This window comes from Astatotilapia calliptera, chromosome 8, assembly GCF_964374335.1.
Source record: "Astatotilapia calliptera chromosome 8, fAstCal68.1, whole genome shotgun sequence".
Classification (NCBI taxonomy): Eukaryota; Metazoa; Chordata; class Actinopteri; order Cichliformes; family Cichlidae; genus Astatotilapia; species Astatotilapia calliptera.
In genome coordinates, this window is record NC_137429.1 from 22,785,391 (window position 1) to 22,792,164 (window position 6,774).

General features: G+C 43.1%; 1 long non-coding RNA gene across 1 annotated transcript; it reads right to left on the reverse strand.

Moving 5' to 3' along the window:
• Positions 1-2,741: 2,741 nt before the first annotated feature.
• On the reverse strand, positions 2,742-5,085 carry LOC145430451 (uncharacterized). The gene is made up of 2 exons (XR_013911025.1): positions 4,898-5,085; positions 2,742-3,537 (listed from the first exon to the last, which is right to left on the reverse strand). It is a non-coding gene; the product is annotated as an uncharacterized LOC145430451 (long non-coding RNA).
• Between the last annotated feature and the right edge of the window lie 1,689 nt (positions 5,086-6,774).

Sequence of the window (6,774 nt, forward strand, 5' to 3'; positions counted from 1 at the left end):
GAGATGGCACGATACCACTTTTTTTATGTCCGATACCGATACCGATATCATAAATTTGGATATCTGCCGATACCGATATGAATCCGATATGGTGTTTTTTAATCAACAAAACTGTTTTTTAAATATCTTGCTGCATTTTGTATAAGTTCATACTCAAGTTTAAAACAACAACTACACTAAAGCTATTCTGTTATACCTGTATGCAAAAAAAAATATTTCATAGTACAGCAATACTGATCAATCTAATAAACTTAAACCTACACCATCCTCCCTATTCTGGTATTTTAAAGAGTACTTAGCATAAATATTAAGCAACCTAACTAATAGGGTTCCAACTCCCAGCAACAACAAAAATAAAAAAATAAAAAAATAGGGAACCACCCCTCACGCTCCACCTCATGATGCTTAATCGACGTAATCAACCTTAATTTGATGCAGTGTGGAAAAAAAATGCACAGAAATCAATTATTTTTCAAGAAATATTAAATAGATTCAACATCTTTCTTCAACAAAATTGCAGACTGCACAGATGGTACCTTCCCAAAGGAAAAAGTACTATAGCTTACTAGGGTATATATATTAGACTTAATAGTTACTATATACAGTAATGGACTTCTATTCATTTTGCATCAAATTAAAACTTTGGCTGTCAGATAATTATTTATTAAAAGCTAGACATTTTAAATGAGAATAAGAAAGAAAAGTATGTCTTTGTGCCCCCTTTTCCCTGTTAATGCCCTATCGGCCCCCCTGGCTAAACTTTGCTAGATCCGCCCCTGCACAGTTACCAGCCGTCAGCTACGTAGAAAAAGATCCTCGAGTAGAAAGTAATATTAAATACATTCTAACAACAGCTGATCAAGCTTAAACGTGCTGCTGTTGTTCAGCCGCTGGTTTCCTCTTTCTGGTGCAAAGTGGGCCAAAAGCAAACTAGAGACACGGACTCGCGACAGAAAAGCCGATCAGCTGATCGTTAAGCAGTTTCATGATTGAAGTAGCAGCAAGAAGAGGCAGTCGCTTGTTAAGCTTAACGCAGGAATGCTTTACAAACATTCAGAGATGGACTTACACACTTGCTTTACTTCTCTCGGGATAACTTTGTCGGAGATGAAATGCCGGGTTGCTAGCGAAGCTCCACATGCTATCCAGACCACTGACAGGTCCCGCATGCCACAGCCGCTCTATCACGTGATGCATACTGCTCCGACGTGCTAACCTGAGGTGAGTTACGGTGTGTTGCAAGTTTTGTGAGGTGCTTTCGTGATATTTAATGGATCGGATTACATTTTTTATTTTTCTCCGATATCCGATCCAGTAATTTAGGTCAGTATCGGACCGATACCGATACGTAATATCGGATTGGTCCATCTCTAGTATGTACGGGCTATCATATCGAGGCTATCTCTCCACTCCATTACGTATTACATATGTAAGGGTTAAGTCTTTAAGACACACCGTGAGACAGTGCAACCAAAACCTTGGATGAGTCCCGGAAGACGCAAGGACTGCAACTAAGCAGCCGCTCACGGTTAACCTGCTAGCCCGATGCCAGGAAGCGTAGCTCAATGAGGTACCAACTGGGGCCCCACTGGCCAAGTAAACCCAGGACATGCGGGCAATACACCCCGGAAACACAGCCTGCAGCAGCAGCTTGGCGGCTGAAAGTGGAGGACCGAGCTAGGGATGCCAACCGAAGGTCTGTCCACAGAGCCTAGCAGCCACTCCACGCTGTTTGCAGACAGGGCAGCAACAAGAGTGAACTCGAATGAGACACTGGTGCAGCTAGGAAGCTCAGCTCACTAAGCAGACCCCTGCTGGCTGCGTAAACACGCGACACACTGGCAATATGCTAGACAGGGCTCTGTTGCTGGTTGGAGAACTTTCACTTGACGTATCAGACACAGCAAGGTTTGATTGGCGTGTAAACCAGTGAGCCGCGTCCCACACACCAGGGGAACACAGCCTGCAGCAGCTTGGCCACTGAACCTGACTCAAAAGGAAGTCAGGAGGGAGGAGGGAGATGTGCGGCTGGACGATGGCTGAGTCTTGGCTCCACACACAGAAGTTCTGGGTCTCCCCACTCAGTTGTTCAGTTGCCGAAAGCCTGAGCAGGCCCAGTGACATCTCCTGAGCAATACATCGATTGTCTCCAGCTCACTGCAGGAGCCAGGCTGCCTTCAGGCCGACAGGGCTGCAGGGTCCACCGGCAGCCTCATCAGGTACGCCTGGTCATCTTGCCGGAGCTGGGACTAGGACAGCCAGAGGTGGTGGTGCGACATCCAGATTGAGGCTTAGCTATGGCATGCTCCTCCATGCTGGCGGAGGCAGCCAGCACCCCTTCAGCACCGTCCGGTTCCATGGAACATGCCTGCAACTGGCGGGCCAGGTACCGCAAATGAAGCAACAAATGGCTGTCGAGTTAGACAGACAGGCCTGGGAAGCCATGGACCTGTGCAGCCCAACAGGTGGTCCAACACCCTAGCATCCCTGCCAGGGCCCATGGCTCTCCTCAGAAGGGAACCAAAGGAGCGTACAGCTGGGCCAGGTTTGGCTCCATCGCGAGGAAGTGGGCCATAGGCAATTTGCTCCCAGCCATGCATGGCAGCAAACCATCTCCACGCGGGGAACCATCAATGCAGGTGTAACACTTCTGGAGTCGTTACAGTATACTAGGACCAGTTAGGTTCGACTACTAGAGCAGTAATGAGCGTAGCATGTAATAAAGACCACAGACCAGTAAATACGTTTAAATTGCCGGCTTATTATTTTGTAAAGACAGAGAATAGACAGTTATAGACACATTACATAAAACATTCAACATCACACATTTAAGGAAAACAAGATGTTTTCTTTCCCCTTCTTAGTTCAGTATGTTCTGTTAGTTCATCCTATTTATCTCAAAACCTTTTATTTGGCTTTAGAAGGATGTTATTCTCAACCTAGGTTATTGTTTTATTTATTTCAAGTTCTAAGTTCAAGTTTATCCTTTGATCTATTTGCATTAACACTGTGTTATTTTAAATCAAGTTCAGTTCTTTAGGCCCAAGATTTAATTTAATCTTGGTCTAGGTTCACCTTTAAATTCTCAACCAGTTCTTATTTTGTTTTAACCCAACAAAATTATTTACACTTCCATTAACACCATTACAGCATTAAAATGTAAGGTTGACCAAAATAAATTACGAAAATAAATAAATAAATGTAAAACTGAAAACAATTCAGCAAAAGGCTGAATAAATCCCTTAAACAAACAAATAAACAAAAGAAAGTTGTCTTTGTGTCCTTTAACTATTAGTCCTGGAATTACTCCGAATGATTATCCAGTGCTTTGAAAAGTCCGCTGTTCTTTTGCAGAGGTGTATGGATTAATCCTACCAGTTTTATCAGCGAAAGAGCTCAACGTCCAGCAGGGGGCGTTTTCCTTTTTCCTGCTCGGTACAGTTCAATGGGTCCGTGGGTGGCTCGCCATCTTGTTTCTCGCTCAGCGGATCAAACTCCGATTCTAGCTCAGCATTTCCCGATCCAAACCTTAATGGCCTACCATAACAACAAAATAAAGTGCATAAACATTCGAAAATAACACACGGGTAGCCCTTAAATAACAGTAAAAGTCCGTTTTTTCCAGCTTATTTAGCCGTAAATGAGGTGACGCCAATATGGCGCGCTGAAACACCTTCAAAGGCCTTTGAACTGCAGCCTGTGTGTCGTTTAAGCACGAATTAGAGCTGGGCGATATATCGAGTTTTTAAAACATATCGATATATTTTTATACGAGATATAAGATGTGACAATATCCTTTATATCGATATAGTCTATGTTACGTTATAATTATAGTTGTGGAGCCGCAAGTTTGCCTCTCTTTCGTCCACTTTTGTCTCTACGCAACGTTACTCCGCCTCGCCTTCACTGAAGACAACTCCCCCTCCTACCCCATCGCTTCACGTGCAGGCAGCAACAAGACGGACACGGCAAATCTCCGTTAACGAATTACTGCGCATCGCCCCATGCGTGGGGCTGGACGGCGTCAACGTGCTAACGAGCTAAACATGCTAACGAGCTAACAGCGCTAACCCTAAAATCCTTTCATTCTCTCAAAAGTTGATAGCGCGCCTTATGCATGAATTCTGGTTGTGCTTGATGGCCGCGAACCGATTTTATGTGGTACACGGCGCTCAGCAATCTGTCAAAAATGTTTGAGTACGACTTTGGTAAGCTACGGAGCTGCACCGCTTGATAGATTGTCGGCGCATTACGGCTACCGAAGAGCTTCGCGGAGTGATACGTACTGTGCATCAACGTAATATTACCGTATTGTGTGTGTATAAGGACCATAAATGGCACCTGTAAGAGACGTGGTTATGAAGCGGATTTCAAACTCCAGGCTGTCAGTCACACAGTAAAACTTGGGAACAGAGCAGCTGTGAAATCTGTCTGTCTTTGTTATTACGCTCAGCGTCTTTTAGTTTACATTTTGACTGCACAATTGTGAGCTCTTTGTTTAGCACAAAAACAACCTTGTTTTCTTTTATTTATGGAGCATTATTATTTAATGAATGCTCATAATTTAATTTTGAGTAATTTTTCATGTACATCTGTGCTGTATGTTAATAAAAGTGCCTGTGTGACATCTGGGACACAGCTTTGACTAAGAACTCTCTTTTTGTTCTTACTTTATGGCTTAAAAAATATATATCGAGATATATATCTTATATCGCCATCCAGCTAAAAAATATCGAGATATGAATTTTGGGTCATATCGCCCAGCCCTAGCACGAATCCACCGTTTTTAACATAAAACAACATAAATCTGCTACCTTGGCTCTCCATTTGCATGAAATGAGCAATATAATACAACAAAAATTTCTTGCATGAAATAAAAGACAATTTCTGAACTCACCAAGTCCCGTTCGGTTATGTTCACAACGTCACCAAGGCAAGGACAGGTCGGAAAAAACAAAAATACATTCTCCAGAGTACAAAAATGGCTTTAAGTAGATTTTTGGCTTGTTTTTACTATTTTTTCACTCATTTAAGCAGCAGCTCTGCAAGGACTGTCTGCATTTCTCCCTCTCGAGCATCAAAAAGAAGGAACAACCCGATTGGGTGTGGCTAATCACAGGAGTCACGCTGCAGCGTGCCCTTTCACAATAAGAGTCTCAACACATATTTTAGCCATTTTACCTGAATTAACATAAAACACCATGAATTAGCAAGTTCTGTACCCTTTTAACATGTTTTTAAACACAAATGAAATCCTATACCATGAATTATATCATTGCTGATGTTTTTAATGAATTTTCTAACCATTATGATCTATTTATTGACTATTTATCACCTGTAATATATTTCTTATGACTGTTTTTACTAACAGGCTTTTATTTGTTGTTAGCTATGTTAACCAGGGTTACACAGGGAAAACCCTCTACTGTCAGATAAGCAGGCTACCAGCTGCCACCTTTTCCCATTGTCACTGTTTATTTACACATTTGGGGTTTTTTTTTCTCTTTCTCTCTGGTGTGTGGAGCGCTTAGAACAGTAGGCAAAAAGAGCAATACAGGAGTGAGGAGCTTAACTCCCAAGTGATCGAGTGGGGGGTTGCTGGCCGCATAAATCAGCGAAAGGTGGACAATACACCAGACAGGAACCTGGTTATGTAGGCTGGAGAACTCTCACTCGCCGCAGCGAGGTCCAACTGACACGTAAGCCGGGGAAACGTGGGCAATACGCCAGGGGAACACAGCCCACAACAGCCACTCGAGCACAGCAGCTTCTTATTGCCTTTTGCTTTTTAAGTGACATAGGGGCTAGGGGATAGGCAGTGTGCAGGGAGGCTGCCGAGACAGTGGAGAGCAAACAATTACCAGTTTCATGTCTGCACAGCTGTTTTATACGTAAGCTGTGGGGTGTGGCCGGGCTAGCCGGAGTGTCTTAAACTGATATCAGCTGGTTAAAACTGCGCAGTAATAACAATTTGTGCCAAAGAACATTTGGCACTTTTGTTTAACAGGGCAAGTCATTAAGCATACTTGTACGTGTGTCCCCCCTGTGTCCATCCCCCTTTAATGATACTCTCCGTAAACCAGTGAAGGTTTAGGAAGCGTGATGATGCCCAGTTGGAGATGGGAAATTAGAAGTTCCCATAATCCTCTCCTGTTTGATGAATGCCTGTGATGTTTATATAACCATGGCAAAGATTGCTAAGGCTTTACAGTGACATAGGCTGTATCCCAATTCAGGGTCTGCAGCCTTAAAGTACGCAGCCTCAACGATCCTCAAGGGCCGCGTACTCAAAGACCACTAAGGCCGGAAGTGCGAGGCTTGTGAAATGGGACGGTCTAGCCTCCGTTGCGCTGCCCAGGTTGCCTAGCAACCATGATACTAGCTGGAAACGTGTCATACAGCTTTGTTTGACAGAAATGAAGGAGAACATCTTTTGTTCATTTGTTTCTTTCTTTCTACATGAGCTTTGATCATTCTCTGTAGGATTAAGCTCAGCTATTGAACGGAGTATATTTTAAAGTAAAGGCTTTAAAACCAAGTTAGTACAAACGTCACTAATGTCACATAACTTTGCCGACATGTGGCCAACAGTAATGTTTTAATGGTCTTCGTTATTAAATATTTGCACATAAATAGGTGACATTATATTCAGTACTTACTTAAAGTTTACCAGAGGTGTGGACTCGAGTCACATGACTTGGACTCGAGTCAGACTCGAGTCATTAATTTTATGACTTTAGACTTGACTTGAAAAAATGTTCTAAGACTTGTGAC